Source organism: Crinia signifera, unplaced genomic scaffold, assembly GCF_055691185.1.
Source record: "Crinia signifera unplaced genomic scaffold, ASM5569118v1 HAP2_SCAFFOLD_79, whole genome shotgun sequence".
Classification (NCBI taxonomy): Eukaryota; Metazoa; Chordata; class Amphibia; order Anura; family Myobatrachidae; genus Crinia; species Crinia signifera.
Genome location: NW_028142697.1, coordinates 58,735 through 82,498, shown reverse-complemented (window position 1 = coordinate 82,498; position 23,764 = coordinate 58,735). Strand labels below are relative to the sequence as shown.

At 47.8% G+C, this 23,764-nt stretch overlaps 1 long non-coding RNA gene across 1 annotated transcript in view; it reads right to left on the bottom strand.

Moving 5' to 3' along the window:
* LOC146056317 (uncharacterized) overlaps positions 1-21,354 on the bottom strand; it is a 31,518-nt gene extending 10,164 nt beyond the window's left edge. Inside the window, exon 1 of the long non-coding RNA XR_014469133.1 lies at positions 21,270-21,354. This is a non-coding gene — a long non-coding RNA (uncharacterized LOC146056317). The remainder of the gene's footprint in view (positions 1-21,269) is intronic.
* Between the last annotated feature and the right edge of the window lie 2,410 nt (positions 21,355-23,764).

Here is a 23,764-nt window from a genome sequence, read left to right as displayed (position 1 = left end):
TGCCTGGGGTTATAGCCTCTTCAGTGTGGCGCCCGTAATTGTGTCCCCAACGTGTGCAGTGGCACAAGAGCTCAGGCCGTTTGCCACTTAGGCCTCACAGGGCGGGCCAGATCCTCCTCCGGTGGTTGTTCCTGGAACTCGGCTGTTGGGACCCCTGGCATGTCCACAGAGGTGAGCCTCATGCCGGAGGCAGGCACTTCAGGTGATTAGCATGGAATGGAGGGGCTAGCCATGAGGGCTATCATGCCCGGGACATTGTGGTGCCATCAGGAAGGATGGCACGAAGGGGAACAGTTTAGGCTGTCTGCCCCTCATGCAGGTAAGACGCCTGGTGCGGCTATGGTGGCCGTTGTCTGGAGTTGGTACTCCTTGGGGCGTTGTTGCCTCAGTACGCAGGATGCTGGCAGGGGTGCCTTTCTTTTGTATCGGCATGGTAGGGCGGACCCGTCCCGGTCCTTTCTGGTGCCCAGTGCGTTGCGTGGACGGCTGCGCGCCTCGCCGGCACTCCCAGACTGCAGGCGACCAATTGATTTGACATTGCTCCCAGCCTTGCTGGGTGCCCTGAGGGACATTTTGCTGGCCTGACTATGAGGTCCTGCTGTTCCGAATGGCGTATGCAACGGCGTATCATGGTGCCTTCAGGTTTGGGGAGCTGGTGGCGCCGTCAAAGCGAATGCCCTCACCACTGACCGTGGATGACTTGGTGGTCCATGTGGATTCGGTGCTATGTCACCTGCGACGATCTAAGACGGACCAGGCTGGGAGGGGGCGGTGGCTGTCCTTGCTCCCGTGCACGGTGGAAAGGGCGTGCCCTGTGACGTTGGTCTTGGCCTTCGCCCAGGTGCGCCCGGACCTTCCAGGCGCATGGCTGATGCACGAGGATGGGTCACCGCTCACCAAATACCAATTTTGTCACGTCTTGGGACGGGCGCTGGAGGCCACGGGTCTCGATCCTCAGGAATTCGGGTCTCATTCCTTTAGGATTGGGGCTGCTACCTCGGCGGCTGCGGAGGGCCGCTCCGACGCAGAGATTCAATCTCTGGGTCGATGGCGCTCGGCAGCATTCCGGAGGTACATTCGGCCAGCTTTATCTGTCACTTTTCACCATGGTCGACTGGACGCATAAGCGCTCGTCAACTTACAGTGGGGGCCTTGAGGTGTGTTTTCACATCCGTCTGGGGGCACAATTCGGCTATAATTACAATCTGGCATGGCGTACCTGTTAGTTTACTCCAGACGGTGTGTTTTGTGCCTCAAGAGCTGGTCGGCCACGGTTTTTCTCATTCCTCTCTCTAACAAGCGTGGGAATGCATGGTATGCGAGCTTGTCGACAGCCTTCTAACCTCTTTATAAATATTTCAGGTCGACAGGACGTTAAGTCCATTTGGATGTTTGGACATTCCTTTGTCTATTGGGTTTCCAGGACAAACATAGTATCTGATGTACGCGTGTTTGGTCAAGCTGGGGAGGTTAGGTGGCTGGGTGAGAGAGAGGTATGCTATGAAAAGGGCTGCAGGCTGGGCTGATTCGAGCCCTGAGAAATTTTGGGGTCCCGAGAGTCATCATATTCCACCTGGGTGGCAATGACTTAGGGCGGGTGACCGCTCTCGAGCTACGCTCAGTGATTGTGCGGGACCTCTATTTTATTTCTTTGTATTTGCCTGCATGAAAGTTGGTGTGGTCCTCCATTATATCGAGGATAGTGTGAAGGAATGCGATGTCCTGCCCCCGCCTGGAGCGTTTCACGGAAGACGGTGAACGCTGCAGTTGAGAAGTATCTGCTGACCAATGGCGGGGGTGTTATTCGCCATGACGCCATCAGCTTTCAGCGGAGTGCGCTGTATAGGAGCGATGGTGTTCATCTGAGCCCGGAGGGCGTGGCTCTGTTTTTTGGGCGATGTCTTTAGTTGGTTAGATACACAGTGCTGAGCGTTTTTTCCTACTTGGTGGCGGTGCTGCGGCTTAGGGCCTAGCTTTGGCGGTAAAGAACGGTCATCCTTGTAAGATCTTGATGTGTGTGTGTGTAGATAGTGGGGTGTCGCTCTCTCCTGACATCGATGGTCATCGGCCATGCTCCCGCCCGGGGTGGTGGTCACCACTAGCACGAGTGGATGACCGGGGAGAGCGATCACCAGCGATGGTGTGTATGGTAACATCTTTAACCCCACTTTCCTATAATGACCGTTCTTTGGTGCCGCCACCATTATATATATAGTTAAATTGTCAAAATAAATTGACATTCATTTTGAAACGCCAGCACTTGTGTCTGTGTCTTTTTTATTAGATAAGTTAGTGTTAAGGTTTAGGTTAACTTTATGGTGAGATGGAAAGGTGTGGACCTGGGGATACCTGATGGGGAGTTTAAGAACCACGAATGCTGATTAAGCACTGAGTGAGCATAAACCCCTGATGGTTCCCCAGGTTACGCTGGAAGGTCAGCTGATATGTTAATAGGATGGGCACAAGGCCTATCAGAGCTGTGGGAGGAGTATAGACAGGGAAGAAAAGGAACATACTCACAGGAAGTTCTTCCTCTGTCTGAAAAAGCCCCGCCCACCCTTCCCTATTTCTTTTCTCTTCGGCGGCGGTAAAGAACGGTCATCCTTGTAAGATCTTGATGTGTGTGTGTGTAGATAGTGGGGTGTCGCTCTCTCCTGACATCGATGGTCATCGGCCATGCTCCCGCCCGGGGTGGTGGTCACCACTAGCACGAGTGGATGACCGGGGAGAGCGATCACCAGCGATGGTGTGTATGGTAACATCTTTAACCCCACTTTCCTATAATGACCGTTCTTTGGTGCCGCCACCATTATATATATAGTTAGTTTAATTGTCAAAATAAATTGACATTCATTTTGAAACGCCAGCACTTGTGTCTGTGTCTTTTTTATTAGATAAGTTAGTGTTAAGGTTTAGGTTAACTTTATGGTGAGATGGAAAGGTGTGGACCTGGGGATACCTGATGGGGAGTTTAAAGGATGTCAGGGATAGAGGGTGAGATATACTAAGCCTTGAAAAGTGATAAAATGGAGAGTGATAAACCACCAGCCAATCAGCTCCTACCTGTCATTTTTCAAACTGTGGCATGACATGTAGGAGCTGATTGGCTGGTGGTTTATCACTCTCCATCTTATCACTTTTCAAGCTTAGTACATTTGGCCCAGGGAGGGATGTATTAATATACATCGCCGCCCCTCGCCTGCCAGCCGCCACAATGCTACCACATATGTACTAACATATGCGGCTGGCATCGGGTTGCGGTGACGGAGACCCCCGCGATACCTGTGATGTGGTCTGCGGGGGTCTCCGTCACATCCCGGCGGCTGTCAGTGTCCCTCTGCGTCTCCTCCTCCCCCTGCAGCCGGATGTCCTCCCTGCTGTGACACCTGCTGGGGGAGGAGTAGATCGATGGAGGACGGGAGGGGGGGTCGCGCGGACGGCGCTAGAAGGGGTATCGCCACCCCTGCCAGTCGGAGATGGGGCAGAAGAGAGCACTAACCAGGCAGCATGGAGGTGACTGTGAGGAACTGCTGATGTCAGACGTCAGCAGCCAAGTTGCGTCCGTGCCGGAGTCATGTCCTGGGAAAGGAGACAGCAATGAAGAATGTACATGTAAAATAGACGAACCAGAGGCTGTAACCTCAGTGCCGTGGGTAAAGGGGGATGTGATGAGAGTTAGCAGGAGAGGGATACATTTGTGGAGTGGGTAGGTGGTCAGGGGGATGTGAGGAGAAAGTTAGGAGAGGGGAACCTGTGAGGGAGGGGTGTCAGGAGTGGGATGTGAGCCTGTAAGCATGGTGACTGACACACTGCTTGGGGAGGGGCCACGTGCTGTGTTCTTCCCACAGGACTACCAGCTATCCTTTCACTCCCCATCCCCATTTATTCTAAACTTGCGCATGCGCAATCCACATTGTAAGAGGGGGCAGCTTTGGGGAATACTGGCACTGTGCTTGGGCTAAAAGCAGGAGACTCCTGCAAAATGCAGGAGGGAAGGCAAGTCTGCCCCCCATATAACACACCGTAGTACATTATAATACCCAGTACATTATACACCCCCACCCCATATTGGACCTAGTACATTCACATACACAACATAGTACATTATACACAGCCCCCTCCCCCATATGGCACTCAATACACACAGCACATAACACAATACTAAATTATACACAGACCCCCCACAACCAGTGAGCACACGTTATATTACACACACACCTGACCCCCCCCCATACACACATTATATACAGCCCCCATTCCCACAGCACTCACTTGGCTGTGTTCTTCCTTCCAGGCAGTGCAGGAAGTCATCACATTACAGGCAGAAGACGAGGGAGGAGCTGTGAGACTAGAGCAGCTGCAGCCTGCAGGACTGACACACACGGAGGAGCCTCAGTGTGGGGGCGGGGCCAGCCTCAGGAAGCCCCGGTTGCTATTTCTCCTTCTCCCAGTGCACAGACAGACAGTCTGGACTTCCTGTCTGTGTGCCCAGCAGCTCGGCCCCCGGCGCTACCAACAACTACCCAGCGGTGCGACTTCCCGATACAGGCCCCACCCCCGGCCAGTTCCAATTCAATGGAGGCTTACAAAAAAACCGGGAGGAAGGAGGGGGAGCGGGAGGCTCATGCAAAAATCGTGAACCTCCCGCTTGGTAGGCAAGCCTGCTGTGACTGCTGACACATATTCACACGCACAATATTTGTTTTCACTTTATTCCTTTAAGAGAGGGCACCAAATTCCAGCTTGTATCCAGGTGACCAGGATGAACTTACACCCCTGCCCAGCGATTTCATCGGTGGCTGGGAGCCGGCATCGGCAAGTGCAGAAAATGTAAACAGTATGCCCCAATAAAACTGCATTTAGAACTACAGTAACATTACCTTTCTAGCAGGTCTGTTAAGGTGCCCATACACAGTGCGATGCGATGGCGCTCCCACGGGCATCGCATCGCACAGTACAAAAAGTATGCGCTGCACATACTTATTGTACTGCTTTCTGATTGCATCACACGCAAAACGCATGTGATGCGATCCAGCCCATAACGGGTGCAATAATCGCACCGTGTATGTGCGGCACTGCTGAGGTGGTGGGCGGAGAGAGTTCCGGAAGGCGAGGTGCAGCAGTGCAGACTGCGCAGCATGACCTATGACCTAGTCACACTGCGCAGGCCCACCGCTGTGGTCGGTAAAAGACGGGCAGCGTGTGAGCGGTTGTTCAGACGCTGCCCGGCATTAGACTGCCCATGCGCAATCCCGAAATTGGAGTGGAATTGAAATCTCTGACATTTTGGGGACCAATCCCGGGATCCCGCCGATCCCAGGATTGGCCACCCTAGACTAATGTAAACAAGCGTTACATGGACGTGTGTCATTATATAGGTATAGTAGCTGTCCTTCCGCCCCTCACAGCAGTCATATAAAGCTGCTACGTGTGTACTTCCGGCTATACTGAGCAGACCCACTCACGGACAGGTTAAGGACTATGGGCCAGATGTACTAAGCTTCAAAAGTGATAAAATGGAGAGGGATAAACAGCCAGCCAATCAGCTCCCACCTGCCATGTCACACGCTGTGTTTGAAAAATGTCAGGCGGGAGCTGATTGGCTGGCTGTTTATCGCTCTCCATTTTATCACTTTTGAAGCTTAGTGCATCTGGCCCTATAACCGGTCTGTGTCTGCTGTCACCAAGCTATTCTCCTCTGATTTAACATAACATTAGTTATCTGGCCTCCCTTACTGGACAACCAAGGGGAAAACATCACCAGGCTAATAAAAATGATCACACACACACACACTGAATAGGTTTGTATGCATTAGGTGGACCACTGAAGGTCGACAAATTTAAAAGGTCTAAACATGTCACAATTCAATGAATGTGGTTTTGGGCACCTACAGCCTGTGTACATTTCACATTTGTAAACTAATCAGCAGCAATAGTTAGCTTAATTCACCAGAATACAGATCTCCATAGCTGATTATATAAATGCCAGTAACAAGTATGGCCGCCTGGCCTCAGTGTGTTGGCAGGATCAGCCATTTTGCTGTCCCAGCTGTAGCAATTTGTCAGTTGGTGTACCTGAGACTGAAGAGAGAAGCTGCTTCTGGAAGAGAGAGCTAGTTTGCTGCGACAGCTAGTGTTGTACTCCCAGCAGATTTCTATAGGATCCCGCTGTTCAGAGCCCCATAACACCTGAGCTTTACTGGACATTGTTTTTTTTTTTTTTATTGTGCTTTTATTTCAGATCGAGATGAGCAGAAGAGAGTTACGGCGGCTCCAGGAGGACCAGAGGAGATGGAGCCGCCAAGGAGATCAAGGTAAGTGAGCTATTGGGGCAATTAGTCCAATCTAAGGGGGCGATTTATAACAGCAGGGAGAGAGATAAAGTACCAAACTACCAGCTTCTGTCATTAATAATAATAGGAGTTGTTTGGCTGGTACTTTATCTCTCCCACTTTACCTTTCTACATGCCATGATATCTCTCTGCCTGTGTGGCATGCGGGCGGCAGTTGGGGTTAGCTGCACATGAGCTGTATGTAATACCCTCACTTTGTGGGAGATTCATGAAATCTTGGAGAGAGATATTGTGGGGAGAGATACAGGGCACAATCTTTAAATCCATTTTAGACACTTAAAACCTATTGCTTATGATAAATGGTGCTGCAGCAAACCAGCTCCCAAATGCCATTTTTCAAAAACATGACAGGAGCGGATTGGCTGGAGCTATTTATTTTGATAAATGGGCCCCAAAGAGGTCTATGTACTAACACTTGGAAAGAGATAATGTGGACAGAGATAATCTACAAACACGCCAGCTCCTAACTAACATTTTCAAACACCTCCTGTAACATGGCAGCGAGGAGCTGATTGGCTGGTACTTTATAACCAAACCCTTTATCCCAGGCTTAGTACACAGACCCCAAAGTACCAATAATCAGTCCCTAAATGTCATTTTCAAACCTTCTGTAACATGGCAGTGAGGAGCTGACTGGCGGTACTTCATAACTAGACACTTTGGGGGACATTTACCAAAATGGATTCGTAGAAAAAAGGTGTATTCGTAGGGAGAAATACACCTTTTTTTTACGAATTTGTATTTTCGGGATTTACAATCCCAAAAATACAACAATTCGTAGTCCTAAAGATGGAACATTCGTATTTGTAGTTACAAATACGAATGCCCTACACCATCGATAGGATACGACAGAAATCACCATTCAAAAGAATGGTGGTTTCTGATTTACTAAGCAGCCGTACTGATAATACGGCTGCTAAGTGGTGTGAAACACCCACGCAAATACGACAGGAAAATAGAACACCATTTTCCTGTTCTATTTGCGTTTTTGCCTGCACGGATCAGTCAGATCCGTGCAGGCTGCAGTGTAAAAAAATAGAAAAATAAATAAATAAAAAAAAAAACGGCGTGGGGTCCCCCCCACAGCCATAACCAGCACCAGGCTGAAGGAGCCGGGGCCGGTAATTAAAAATCAGGGAGCCCGACAAATAGGGGTTCCCCGATTTTTAACAACCAGCCCCAGGCTCCTGCTCCGGGGCTGGTTCCCAAAATACGGGGGACAAAATGAGTAGGGGTCCCCCGTATTTCAAGAACCAGCCCCAGGCAAAACCAGCCAGCGGGTAATGCCACAGCCGGGGGGAGACTTTTTATGCAAGTCCCCCCCGGCCAAAGCATTAACCCTACCGACCAGTCAGCCTGGCCAGGGGCCCTGGGGGAGTGGGGACCCCCCCAATAAAGGGGTCCCCCCCCTCCAGGACTTACCTGACCAGGCTGAAGCCTGGTGCTGTCCTCGATGCCCCTGGGCGGTGGGCATCGAGCTGATGGTTTTGTGTAAAAAATAGAATAAAAACCATTGTTTTTTACTGTGGCACTACAAGTGCCAGCAAGCCTCCCCAGCAAGCTGGGACTTGGATAACCACAAGTCCCAGCCTGCTGGGCATTAAAGGGCCCGCTGGGTCTTGTAGTGCCACCGTAAAAAAAATAGTTAAATAAAACACACTGACACCCGTTTTAAATAAAAGTTTAATACACACATTACATACATACTGATACTTACCTTTCTTGATCCCGTAGGTAGCCCTGGTCCTGATGTCCGGTGTCGTCCTCCAGGTCCATGTCGGCTGTCTGCGTCGTCCTCCGGGTCCATGTCGACGGTCCGTGTCGTCCTCCAGGTCCATGGCGGTGTCCGGGTCCGAAGAAATCCATGTTGGAGCTGTGGAAGGAAATCCTACTCACCTGTTCCTGCGCTGAAGAAGTCTTCTCTTGATCCGACGTAGTCCAGGTAATCTTCCTGCTGTCGCCGGTCCCCGCTGTCTCCGCTGTCCGTGCATCGCGCTGAGGAGAGATGCTGAAGTTTCATATTCGGCGCCTCTCCTCAGACTGAATTCTATTGGCCGCCTAGCGGGCCAATCAGGAGCCGAGAAAGTCGGCTCCTGATTGGCCTGCTAGGCGGCCAATAGAATTCAGTCTGAGGAGAGGCGCCGAATATGAAACTTCAGCATCTCTCCTCAGCGCGATGCACGGACAGCGCAGACAGCGGGGACCGGCGACAGCAGGAAGATTACCTGGACTACGTCGGATCAAGAGAAGACTTCTTCAGCGCAGGACCAGGTGAGTAGGATTTCCTTCCACAGCTCCAACATGGATTTCTTCGGACCCGGACACCGCCATGGACCTGGAGGACGACACGGACCGTCGACATGGACCCGGAGGACGACGCAGACAGCCGACATGGACCTGGAGGACGACACCGGACATCAGGACCAGGGCTACCTACGGGATCAAGAAAGGTAAGTATCAGTATGTATGTAATGTGTGTATTAAACTTTTATTTAAAACGGGTGTCAGTGTGTTTTATTTAACTATTTTTTTTACGGTGGCACTACAAGACCCAGCGGGCCCTTTAATGCCCAGCAGGCTGGGACTTGTGGTTATCCAAGTCCCAGCTTGCTGGGGAGGCTTGCTGGCACTTGTAGTGCCACAGTAAAAAACAATGGTTTTTATTCTATTTTTTACACAAAACCATCAGCTCGATGCCCACCGCCCAGGGGCATCGAGGACAGCACCAGGCTTCAGCCTGGTCAGGTAAGTCCTGGAGGGGGGGGACCCCTTTATTGGGGGGGTCCCCACTCCCCCAGGGCCCCTGGCCAGGCTGACTGGTCGGTAGGGTTAATGCTTTGGCCGGGGGGACTTGCATAAAAAGTCTCCCCCCGGCTGTGGCATTACCCGCTGGCTGGTTTTGCCTGGGGCTGGTTCTTGAAATACGGGGGACCCCTACTCATTTTGTCCCCCGTATTTTGGGAACCAGCCCCGGAGCAGGAGCCTGGGGCTGGTTGTTAAAAATCGGGGAACCCCTATTTGTCGGGTTCCCTGATTTTTAATTACCGGCTCCAGGCTCTGTCAGCCTGGTGCTGGTTTCGGCTGTGGGGGGGACCCCACGCCGTTTTTTTTTTTAATTTATTTTTTTTTTCTATTTTTTTTACACCATGCAGCCTGCACGGATCTGACTGATCCGTGCAGACTGCTAGAAATAATTCGTATTAGCAGCCGTATATACGGCCGCTAATACGAATCATTACACCATCGGAGGGTTACAAAGCAGTCGTATATGACTGCTTTGTAACTGATCCTCCGGAACACGACTTTGCATACGACTTAAACAGTCGTATGCAGTCGTAGGGAAAATACCAATACGAAAAACTAGGTTTTTCATATTGGTAAATTTCCCCCTTTATCCCAAGGTTAGTACATAGGCCTCCAAAGCTCCTGACATTTTCAAGCTGACAGGGAGATGCAGTAAACTTTAGCGACTGGTAGAGATAAAGGACCTTTACCTTTAGCCCCTAACTGTCATGTTACAAGCTCGGTTTTTGCGACAGTTCAGTCTTTATTCATTGCTATGGGAGGTGCTACCCACAGCTTCAGCTGGGACCTACAACACCTAGCAAGCCTTCTCGTAGGTGCACTAAGGATCCTTTTACTGAATCATTAAATATCACTTTTATTAGTATATAAAATGTAAATAGCATCCTGGGGAAATATCCACTGACCTTCACTCTGATTCCTTCCTAATGCCTGATGTTACTCTGGGTATGGGCTGATTGCACTAAGGTCAACATACATTGGGTCCATCACTGAAGGTTGACACGAGCCAAGGTCGACATAACAGTGGACATTATCACACCACTCAACATTTTATCTGGCATTCCCTCTGTATTTATCTGTAATAAATACCGGCTTCACCGGTTTGGGGATCTCACGTTTAGCATCGATAATTACGGTATATAGAATGTTATTTGCATTATTTTAAAAGCATATAAAGGTGTTTTTCCTGCTTGATATTATATGAACCATTGTCAGTTTGGAATATTTATTTTATGTTTTCATTTGTTAGACACTGTTATACTTTTTTGGGTACTTGTTTCCTAGCACGGCGCCCATCGCATCGTATACCATAAGCCTTACAATGGTATGTGATGCGACGCGATGGCACCCGATGTTATACAATTTAAAATCGTATCCCATTGTATGGGATACGATTTTAAATTGTATAAGCACCCTAATGGGTGCTTTCAATGTTAAATGGCCCCCTATAAGATTATTAATTGTATAAGCACCGTAATGGGTGCTTACAATGTTAAAAGCACCCCCACTATCAATGCCAACCCCACTATCAATGCCATCCCAAAGCATGGCGAGCGCAATACAAGTAAAGTAATACGCGTCGCCACGCTTCAGGCTCAGTGGCTCGCTGCGCTCGCCACACTATATAAAATCAACTCCACGCCGACGTGGATAGTGGGGGTATGAAAAGGTCGGAGGACGCGTACCGCCGCCGCTCGCCACGCTTCGGGTTGGCGTTGATAGTGGGTGTGGCATGGGGGTGTATTTAACATTGTAAGCAACCATTAGGGTGCTTATACAATTTAAAATCGCATTGCATGCGGCTATACGGCATGCGATGCGATAGAATGCATAAGATGCCATACGATTGAAAATCGTGGCGCCGTGCTAGGAAACAAGTACCCTTTTTTGTAATCCGTTTGGCTATAGTAATGGGGGGTTGGGATCATTTGGTCTACAGCATGATGGTCGACACCATTAGGTCAACATGGGAAAAGGTCGACATGGTTCTAGATCGACAGGTCATTAGTTCGACAGGTCATTAGTTAGACAAGGTCTAGGTCGACAGTCAAAAGGTCGACATGGAGTTTTTCACTGTTTTTTTTTACCTGAATATCAACACAGTCGACATGGACACAGTTTAAAGTGCACCGCATCTGTCCAACTAATGACCTTTCGCCCTAGAACCATGTCAACCTTTTTCGGTACTTGTGTATTTTGGCGGCGCCCATCCCATCGCATACCATAACGCATACGATGGTATGCGATGCGACGCGATTTGCTTCAATAGTGTGCGATGGCATACAATTTTCAAATTGTATGCCATTGTACATGGCATACAATGCCATACGATGCGATGCAATTAAACATTGTATAAGCACCCTAATGGGTGCTTACAATTTGAAATGCACCCCCACGCCACCCCCCCACTATAAACGTGAACCCGAAGCGTGGCGAGCGCAGCGAGCCCGCGCGGGTCGGCGGTACGCGTCCTACGACCTTTTCATACCCCCACTATCCACGTCGGCGTGGAGTTGAGAATAGAATAGTGTGGCGAGCGCAGCGAGCCACCGAGCCCGAAGCGTGGCGAGCGCACGCGGATACCTGTGAAGCCCGCGAAGGGACGCGTTTACCTGTGAAGGTATCCGCGTCCGCTCGCCACGCACCATTAGGGTGCTCAAAAGCACCCTTTAGGGTGCTTATACGATTTTTCATCGTATAGGGGGTCAAAATCCGATACATGGCATGCGATGCGACGCGTTCATCGTACGATGTACATCGGGGGAGCCGCTATAATACACAAGTACCCCTTTTTCTATGTCGACCTAGACCCATGTCGACCTAATGATGTCGAACATGCTGTAGACCAAATGACCACATCCCAGTAACGGGCTGATACAGCAGCCATATCATTTTTCAAAACTTTATTATTTCGTTTAGCATGACCACTGCTTCGGGAGAGATTCTAATTTATTATACCACTGTATTGTATCCACTTACAAATATGAATAGCTTATTCTAAAAGGTGCAAACACACGAAACGATGTTGGAAACGATGTTGGAAATGATCCAACATGGTTTCAGATGGTTTCAAATCGTTCAACGTGCGTACACACGAAACGATTTGAAACACTTCACAAAAAATTGGCCTATGATCTTCCTGCATGCTAGGAATATCATAGACCAATCCTAATGATCGGCTGGTGCAAGGAACGATTTGAATAGGCTGTTCCTATCGAGATCGGGATTGTCCACATCTTGCTTCAAATCTTTCAGTGTGTATGCACCTTTACTCTTGTCCATTAGTGGTCATGCCCGAGTTCAATCATGTTTGAGCTGAGCTCTTAAAAAGGTGCCATTGCCTCCTGAACCACCCATATTGTTTAAGTCATCTGTGTATCAGTAATCATTGCCAGACGTTTCAGCAAGATATAACCGGCAATACTCTGCTACCTAGTTACACATATTATTCATATAGTGGTCAGATCGCACAATAGAGCACAAACACTACAATCCGTTAAGGCAGCACGCTCCAGGTAACAGTCAGGCTGCGGCTCTTGCTAGAGCGGTATAGCCCAGTGAGGGCTAACCTTGACACTCCAGCTTTGTTGGACTACACATCCCAGCATGCCCTGCTACAGTTTTACCAATTGGCTATGCTAAAACTGATGCAGGGCATGCTGGGATGTGTAGTTCAACAACAGCTGGAATGTCAAGGTTAGCCGTCACTGGTATAGACTGTCAGGGTAGCCCTCTTATAAGGGTTTAGGGATCACAGATCGCAGATCCTGACCACAAAGTGGTTGGGATTGGTAAATCAGGTTCAAGTGGACATGGTGCATTATTAATCACTGACCCATGTGACACAGGCCGACTCCATGGTACACTTATGGTGGTTCTGTATGGTAATCACTGGGTTCTGGTCTGGTTCTTAGAGGCCCAACGAAACACACATTTTTGAGGTCCCCACCATCTTATTCTTAAACAAAAATAATAATAACATTTGTAATGTTAAATTGATTTGAATGCTTACCTTTAATAAAATGTACATATAAATTCTGTATACATATACTGATGTAGTGGATTATTGGCGATTTCAAGTTCTAGTTTAGACACTAGGTATTCATCTAGTTGCCAAAATAGCAAATAGACAAATATAAAAAAAAAAACCTCACAAAAATAACTCTAGAAATAAGGATTTCCAGTTAGAGGCACGAATAATACCCATGCCACCCCATCCACACATACTATATCTGGTAGGCACTGGCTATTATTGCTCTGTAATGTTATCTTTCTAACAAACGATAATACCCCTTTCACACCAGAAAATGCAGGGAACCACCCAGGAATTCTGCCCAGGGATCATGCCCCGGTTAGCCCCTTTCACACCAGAAAAGTCTCTGCGTTTTCTGGTGTGGGAAGGAGGCAGAGAGGAGGCCGTCAGAAGGCAGGGGTAGCTGGGATGGTGGCGGAGGCCGGTGAATAGTACTCACCCTGGGTTGCTGGTCCTCGGTGCAGGCCGGTGATCCACACAGGTCAGACAGCAGGTGCAGATGACGCAGCTCTCCGGCGGGAGTTAGGGCACCGGAGAGCTGCATCATCTTCATCCACCTCCTGTCCTGTCATCTGCGCCCGCCGCCTGTGTGGATCCCCAGCCTGACCATCTGCACCATGGACCAGTAACCAGGGTTAGTACTCCCTACCCCATTCAAAACGGCCAGGACCTTGGGTTGAACCCGTGAACAACCCTGCTTGGTTGAAATCCTGGCAAATTTTCCCAGGAGTTTGGCCCGGGAACCTAACAAACCAGCGCTAGTCACGGGTTGTTCCCGGGCCCTACCCGGGAAATTAGGCTGGTGTGAAAGGGGTATTACAAAAACTCACTTGAAATATAACCCTGATATTCTGCCTCTCATCACTGACAAATCATAATTATGAGGTTGTTGATATTCTGCCATCGAAAAAACGGTTCCGCAGTATCCCGGTACGTACAAAGCACATGCTAAACAGTTTTTTTTCCAACTGCTGTTAATATGCTGAATGATAAACAATGAAATAGGATATGTTTGTGCAGGTACTTGTGTGTCATTTTTTGTTGACAGTGCATTGTTGTAGTGTATTGTTGACACAATAAAGTATTCTATTCAGAATGTGATTACTGTAACTCAATTTGCTGATCAGCAATTGCTTTGAACATGTTATTTATTAATAATAGTTATTTAATAATTATCTAGTAATTATAGCTACAATATAAAGGTATATCTTTTCAGACGATTCTACGCAGACCGTTTTTGTGGAGAGGCTGCGCTCCGAGCGCCAAAGAAGATCTCGTCAGGAAACCAGTGACGAAACATCTCAAAGGGAGAACAGAGCCCGAAGCCGTTCACCCATTTTTATCCCTGGTCCCAGGGAACTTCATCGAGCCTCTGATCCTCCAGCTGAACATCATCAGAACTACGCAGACCTCGTAGACGAGCTCGAGAGGGAGTATTTCAATGACAGGATGTTGGAGATGCACGAGCAGAACCCAGAGTCGACCATCTTTGTTGAGTTCAACGCGCAAGACTTCCTGTCGTCTGAAATGGTGTTCATCGGTGAGCTTAACCAACCAGCCATGATTGTAGAGGTCAACGGACAGCATATCCTGGCCATGGAGGTAGACAGCGACAGTCGTAACCCCGAATACCTGCAGATACGTCTCACCAGGGAGAATGTCGCACCCTGGGATTTGGAGATCAGCGCATTTCCATCGTGCACTATTGCTGAGGATGAAGAGCCGCAATCCTGCGTGATCTGTATTATGGAGTTCCAAAATGGAGAGCGGGTGTCAGTTCTGCCCTGTGGCCACAGATTTCATCCGAGCTGCATCTACGTGTGGACGGACTCAAATCCCAGCTGTCCTGTGTGCCGCAGACAGTCCACTCGGTGGCCGGTCCTGTGTCGTATCTCCTGAATACACCGAGAACATGAAGATCTTCTCCACCGTACATCGTGGTAATTCCTTCTATCTCTCTCCTCACAGGTGTTATCCCATTTTGGGTCTTCTTCTCTCTCCTCTTTTCTTTACACTCTCTTCTGTCTTTCGCATCATCACAACCGCTCTATCCCATCCCAGCAGCTTTCAGCTGCCTCTATTACACTCCACCCACACTCCTGCAGCCTAGGGCTGACACGACTTGGGAGCATTTTGCCACTCGTCACCGTTAGCGGTGAGGGTCCCGAGGGATTTTCCCTGTTATCTCCTGAATACACGGTGACACTATTGGCTCGTGTTCTCCGTGCAGGTTTATCAGGAATTTCAGGTTTTTACCTCGGGCCAAGCTGTCTCACCCCCTCCTCCCCCCTCACTTGGTATTAGTCAGGTTGGTAATTATTTTTACTACACTCCACCCACACTCCTGCTGCCTAGGGCTGACACAACTTGGGAGCATTTTTCCACTCGTCACCGTTAGCGGTGAGGGTCCCGAGGGATTTTCCCTGTTTTCTCCTGAATACACGGTGACACTATTGGCTCGTGTTCTCCGTGCAGGTTTATCAGGAATTTCAGGTTTTTACCTCGGGCCAAGTCGTCTCACCCCCTCCTCCCCCCTCACTTGGTATTAGTCAGGTTGGTAATTATTTTTACTACACCCCACCCACACTCATGCGGCCTAGGGCTGACACGACTTGAGAGCATTTTGCCACTCGTCACCGTTAGCGGTGAGGGTCCCGAGGGATTTTGTCCTGTTTTTGCCTGAATACACGGTGACACTATTGGCTCGTGTTCTCCGTGCAGGTTTATCAGGTTTTTACCTCGGGCCAAGTCATCTCACCCCCCCCCCCCCCCCTCACTTGGTATTAGTCAGGTTGGTATTTGTCTCTTTTACACTTCTCCAACACTCCTGCGGCCGATGGCACAGAAACTCAAATACTAAATTAGCATATTGGGCCCGAATCATAATCCAAAGCTGTAGTGGCACATTCAGTAAAGTACTGATATTTGGTACCCTGCGCATGTGTTGGACCCATACTGCCCATGTACAGTATGTGTCCACAACATTGGTTGAACTATGGCATCAGACAGTCAGTGATTGATAGTCTGATGCTGCTTGGGGATTGCATGGGGATGGAGGTTGTTTGTGAAAGATGGGGCCAGGATCTACTTCGGAGGACTGAGATTTTCAGACCTGATCGGAGTAGATTCCATGGTCGGCTTGCATGACCCAACTGGGTCGGAGCTGGCAAAAGTTGTCACAGGAGATCGGATACTGCAGCCCAGGATGCCGTTCCGATCAGTAACGCAGCAGGAGGTGTGATGCCTATCATTGTATATAGGTCTATTCGTCAGGTGGTGTGGGGGTGGGCTAGCGGTTTGGGGTTGGGGCCGCCTGTGTCGACCAGTCAGCTGCTCCATGCACTTGTTATTATAGTGTAATCCTGCTTGATCGGCAGGGCGGCTCCTTCAACGATCTGCTTCCCCACTTTCTACACCACATCACGAATAGAAAAGACTTGGGAGCATTTGCCACTCGTCACCGTTAGCGGTGAGGGTCCCGAGGGATTTTCCCTGTTTTCTCCTGAATACACGGTGACACTATTGGCTCGTGTTCTCCGTGCAGTTTTTTCAGGTTTTTCAGGTTTTCACCTCAGGCCAAGTCATCCCACCCCCTTACTCCCTTGGCATTAGTCAGGTTGTTATTTCGATAGTTCTGGAGATGTGGACATTTTGATTGTAGGCTAGCTAGGGGCTGACTCTTTTAGCCTGGATTCCCCACCCACCCTAGCCCAAACTTTTTTTTTTTCTTTTTTCTTGTCTGTTGGGGTTGGTCAACCTCTCTGTGGTGGGAAATAACGTCAGTCCAGTGGCTAATGCGCTGCTTTATGGAGGTGCGCTCTCTTTTCAGGGTGTGGTATGACTGTCCAACAATCGGGATCATGACAGTCAGTATACCGACATCGGAATCCCGACTGCCAGTTAGTGCTCTGACAAGGGGGTGAGCGCAAAGAAGCCCCTTGCAGGCTCGGTGGCTCGCCACAGGTTCTATTCTCCCTCTATGGGGGTCATGGACCCCACAAGGGAGAATAGACCCTGTCAGTTGGGATCCCCCATGTCAGAGCACCGGCAGTCGCAATTCCTATGTTGGTACACTTACCGTCAGGATCCCGATTGCCGGGCAGTCATCCGGCACCCCTCTTTCTAATACACTGATCTAGTGTGACCTACCCTACTGGGGGTCAGGGCCACTGACTGTCTAGTTGGCCTATTGTGGTGTACTGGCCAATTGGCTTATGTCACTGGTAAACTGACCGTTCTTTCTCTCTGCCACCATAGTTATTTAAAATGTTACAAAATAAAAAGGTTGACTGATTTTAATGGCATTACTGTTGTCCGTGTCATTATTTTACATAAGTTAGATTTTATCCACTAGCAAATATGGTTAATGTGTGAGGTCACACTCAATCTCACATCTGCCGACAGGAAGTTTCATTAATAATATTACACCATCCAGCCCATACTAATGTTTTATTGCTAGAATCCCCTAATATCTGGGAAATCCTCTTCATTTTTGGAAGTTAATACAATGGGTGAGATTTAATAGGATGAGAGATTCAAAAAGTGAGAGATTTGGTAAGAAATCTCCAGTTTTTTAAAGTGGCAATCATTTACACGGCAAAATCAAACTGGTTTTGCAGAGTAAATGATTGCCGCTTTAAAAAAAACTGGAGATTTCTTACCAAATCTCTCACTTTTTGAATCTCTCACCCTATTAAATCTCACCAATATGTTATCATCAGGTGACATATATAGCATCAGGTGACATATATAGCATCAGGTGACATATATAGCATCAGGTGACATAAGAAGCATCAGGTGACATATATAGCATCAGGTGACATAAGTAGCATCAGGTGACATATATAGCATCAGGTGACATATATAGCATCAGGTGACATATATAGCATCAGGTGACATATATTGCATCAGGTGACATATATTGCATCAGGTGACATAAGTAGCATCAGGTGACATGTTAAATACTTTAGCAGGAACCGATGGATCGGAATAACAGAACTAAAATCTAGTCCAGGCATTCCCAATCACAGTCCTCAAGGAACACCAACAGTGCAGGTTTTGTAGATATCCAGGCTTGAGCACAGGTGACTTAATTAGTATCTGAGGGATTCTGATTAAACCATCTGTGCTGAAGCCTGGATATCACTAAAACCTGCACTGTTGATGTGCCTTGAGGACCGTGATTGGGAATGCCTGATCTAGTCTAATGCAGGGGTAGCCAACTCCAGTCCTCGAGAGCTACCAACAGTGCGTGTTTTCCAGGTTTCCTCATAGAATCACAAATGAAGTAATTAGCTCCACCTATGGATCTTTTAAAATGTGTCATTGAGTAATGCGTGCACCTGTGCACAAGCTAGGTGCTCTGAAAAATGTGAATTGTTGGTAGCTATTGAGGACTGGAGTTTGCTACCCCTGGTCTAGTGTGTACGCACAATGCTGATGATGTGCACTCACACAACTTGTCAGCAATGTAACATGGAGCCTGCACCCCCACCGTCACTCGTTGCGGCTGGCATTAACAAAAGTGTGTATGCACTAGCCGATGCCAAAACCCCACCGGGTCCCATCTCGGAGGATGCCGCTGGGTACAGACATCATCCAGTGCGTATACAGCTATATACTGACTTGTGTTATAGTCTAGTAGCTATACTTCCATGCCTCATAGCAGTCACATAAAGCTGCTCAGCATGTACTGTACTTACTGTAGCAGTCACATAAAGCTGCTCAGCATGTGCTGTACTTACTGTAGCAATCACATAAATCTGCTCAGCATATGCTGTGCTTACTGTAGCAGTCACATAAATCTGCTCAGCATGTACTGTACTTACTGTAGCAGTCACATAAAGCTTCTCAGCATGTACCGTACTTACTGTAGCAGATAAATAAAGCTTCTCAGCATGTACCGTACTTACTGTAGCCGTCACATAAAGCTTCTCAGCATGTACCGTACTTACTGTAGCTGTCACATAAAGCTGCTCAGCATGTGCTGTACTTACTGTAGCAGTCACATAAAGCTGCTCAGCATGTACCGTACTTACTGTAGCCGTCACATAAAGCTGACAGCATGTACTGTACTTACTGTAGAAGTCACATAAAGCTGCTCAGCATGTGTTGTACTTACTGTAGCAGTCACATAAAGCTGCTCAGCATGTGCTGTACTTACTGTAGCAGTCACATAAAGCTGCTCAGCATGTGTTGTACTTACTGTAGCAGTCACATAAAGCTGCTCAGCATGTACTGTACTTACTGTAGCAGTCACATAAAGCTTCTCAGCATGTACTGTACTTACTGTAGCAGTCACATAAAGCTGCTCAGCATGTGCTGTACTTACTGTAGCAGTCACATAAAGCTGTTCAGCATGTACTGTACTTACTGTAGCAGTCACATAAAGCTGCTCAGCATGTACTGTACTTACTGTAGCAGTCACATAAAGCTGTTCAGCATGTGCTGTACTTACTGTAGCAGTCACATAAAGCTGTTCAGCATGTACTGTACTTACTGTAGCAGTCACATAAAGCTGTTCAGCATGTACTGTACTTACAGCTATACTGAGCGGACCGACTCATGGACAGATTAGGTCCTATATATCGGACTGTACCTGCTGTCACCATACTATTTATTCCCTGATTTAGCACATTACAGAAATCTGACCTCACTTACTGGATACCCAGGTAAGTCACCAGGCTACGGTCAGGTGCTGCCACGGTGACGGGTCATCACAAATCAGTAAGCGAATATTCAGAATATGTTATTGATTGTTCTGCAAAGATAACAAGGTTTCCCCCATGGACATTGGAATGTGGGTAAATGAGAAAAAAAAAACAATTGAAAATTTGGTCTATTAAATAACTGAATAATATGTATATTGTCACCGGGAGAGGGTGTAAATCTGACTCATCCGCGCCATTGCTGAATTCCATTTGGCAATGCGAGAGTATCCCGTGTACACTAACAATCCACATGTGAAAGCCTGTCCCGCCCACTGCAGTCATCATTAGTATCTGGGTTCGGACCCACTTCATGCTGGGTACAGAAGATACGTCTGAATCAGTTTCCATCTGAAAGCCACTATGAAGGAAGAAGCCGGCAGACGCATCCACAGTACGGAGCAGTTCCGGGCATCGCATGGTGCACCCAGGCACTACTCAGAAACATCCATAATACAGACAGTGTGTCCCGTGATTGTAAGAGTTTACACACTTCATCCAACATGGGTCAAGGCTGTAACAAACATGTACTGTAACAAGAGTGTAATGTGATTACAAGAACATATGGTTACAAACAGCGTCCCTTTACTTCATACAAGAAAAGTTCCTGTAATACATATAGATACATTATGCAATCATTGTCCTGACTGGCTGATTATCAGTGGATCCGGCCAATGAGTGCATAGTGGGAAGCTGCAACCAATAAGCGATGATCGGCCTGTCGGGCAAGAGACATTTTCCAACATTCCAAACTGCGCGCCCATCCTTTCACCTGTTCTGTCACAGGGGAGGCATGGGGAAATGTTCCCTCTACAGGGAAGGAACCCGGATCATGTGGCCATACACTACTATCTCATAGCGTATATCTGCTGGTCTGACAGACATTGCATAGTGTATGCCCAGCATAAGACGGGTATGGGTCATAGGGTCAACACAAGCATTAGGTCGACGATAGGGAAGTGAACAGGGAGAAGGTCCTAATGCAAGCATGTCCAAACTATGGCCCTCCAGCTGTTGTGAAACTACAAGTCCCATCATGCCTTGCCTCAGTTTTGCTTTTAGGGAATGTTAAACTATTGCAAGGCATGCTGGGATGTGTAGTTTCACAACAGCTGGAGGGCCATAGTTTGGACATGCCTGTCCTAATGAATGAAGCATTCTCTGTAGAGTAATAAAGACCTGGTAATATTACAGTCCCGCACTCGCTGTCCCTTCCCAGTGATATCTGGGCCTCTTAGCAGCCCGTGGTTCTGTGAGAAAGGACCGGCAAGTGTGTAGTATAAGGAGGACAGTAACGTATCTTTATTGCAGTTGACATTTGGGCCGAATAGTAACACTTGGCTCAAACAAAACGTCTACACAAGTACCTACCTCTGGAGGTTTGGAGCAGATGCCGACGTCACCACAGCAGATGGGCAGGAAGGTGTTGAGGGCTGCGGAAATTCTGGGGCTCTTGGAACCCTTCCCATTTGGTACCAGATGCCCATACTGTTCAGCTCCCTATCCAGGAGACATACACAAACACATGAGTATATAACTATATTATTAAGGCTGATTAATGTGGTGGCTCAACATCCTAACAAAAGAAAAATTGGAAATTTCTGCCCTGAGGTAACGTACTCATGGGCCTAATATGTTCCTCTGTAATGCAACCAAGCACATAATGGACACATTAAATACAGGGATTGATCTGTATTGGATATACATCTTGATTACCAATGGCATTTCACCATAAAGGAAAGAGTCATATCACTGAATGTTTTATGAACATCGCTTGGCTATGTCTGGTATATCAGCCACAGAAAGATTATGAATAAACATTGTTCTATAATAATGATGCACGTTCCCCATTTCCAGCTACCCGATGTGTACCCAGCATAATATCACTAGTGTTCCTTCTAAGCTTCTTTTACAGGGTGCTGCACCCTGCCCGTTTTTAAAACCTCAAAATGCTCCCTGCGTTTTTTGTGTGTGGCACTCTGCGCCCTTGCGCTGCCCCCCACCGCGTTGACGTGCCGCTGAGAACTTTCGGTGTGTGCCATCATGTGTAATGGGTATTACGGTGTGTGGTATAATGTGTAATGGCCATTGTGGTGCATGGTATAATGTGTAATGGTTATTACATTGTGTGGTATAATGTATAAGAGGCATTACAGTATATGCCATAATGTGTAAGAGGCATGGTGTGTGGTGTAATGTGTAAGAGTCATTACAGTGTGTGCCATAATGTGTGATGTCATTAGGTCATAATATGTAATGGACATAGCTCAGTATGACAATGTGTAATGGGTATTAGGGTGTGTGGTATAATGTATAAGAGGTATTACAGTGTATGCCATAATGTGTAGTTGTCATTATGACAGAAAATGGAATGGACATAGCGCAGCATGACAATGTGTAATGGGTATTACGGTGTAGGGTATAATGTGTAATGGGCATTATGGTGTGTGGTATAATGTGTAATGGGTATTTTGTTGTGTGATATAACGTGTAGTTGTCATTATTACAGAATATGTAATGGACATAGATCAGTATGACAATGTGTAATGGGTAGTAGGGTGTGTGGCATAATGTGTAATGGGCATTATGGTGTGTGTTTTAATGTGTAATGGGTATTACGGTGTGTGGTATAATGTGTAATGGGTATTACGGTGTGTGGTATAATGTGTAATGGGCATTATGGTGTGTGGTATAATGTGTAATGGGCATTATGGTGTGTGCGGTATAATGTGTAATGGGTATTACGGTGTGTGGTATAATGTGTTTTCATTGCAACAGAATATGTAATGGCCATAACAGAGTATGACAATGTGTAATGGGCATCATTCTTATAATTTTTGCTGTTTCTGATGTAAATTTCTAGTATAAAATGTGCTCTTTCGATTGAAAAAAGTGCTCTGCTTGATGGTCAGCGCCCTGCCCTAAAAAAATCAGAGTGTGAACACTAGTGGGGTATTGCCAGCAGCCACTTTACGGGATATGGTCGTATTGTCGACACCACTTAGGTCGACAGTCATTAGGTCGACACCGTTGGGTCGACAGGTGGCAGGTGGGGTATGGGCAGCAGTCACAGTAACATATACACAGAGGGTTAAAGCCAGCAGTCACAGTAACGTATACACAGAGGGGTATGGCCAGCAGTTACAGTATCGCATACACAGTGGGGTTAAAGCCAGCAGTCACAGTAATGTATACACAATGGGGTTACGAGCAGCAGTCACAGTAATGTATACACAGTGGGGTATGGCCAGCAGTCACAGTAATGTATACACAGTGGAGTATGGCCAGTAGTCACAGTATGCACAGGAGTCCAGTAGAAAAAAAAAAAACAATTACAGCAGAGTGCGCAGCGGAGCATGCAAAGCGCAGGCTTCCATCCAATATAATGGCGCAGAGCCGCAGTCGCACCGAATTCTGTGGGATGCAATTCTCTGGAGAACCCAAGGCCGGGAAGATGGCACTGAGCCACGTTGGGGGATGTGAGTCTGGCGGAAACGCCCATTGTTCGGAGCATCTCTTTTATTTGATATGTTTGTTTGGCCCCATCACACACAATGGTGGCCCCCACCGTAATGCCCATCACACATGATGGCCCACACTGTAATGTCCATCACACATGGTGGCCCACACTGTAATGTCCATCACACATGGTGGCCCCCACCGTAATGCCCATCACACATGATGGCCCACACTGTAATGTCCATCACACATGGTGGCCCCCACCGTAATGCCCATCACACATGATGGCCCACACTGTAATGCCCATCACACATGATGGCCCACACTGTAATGCCCATCACACATGATGGCCCACACTGTAATGCCCATCACACATGATGGCCCACACTGTAATGCCCATCACACAT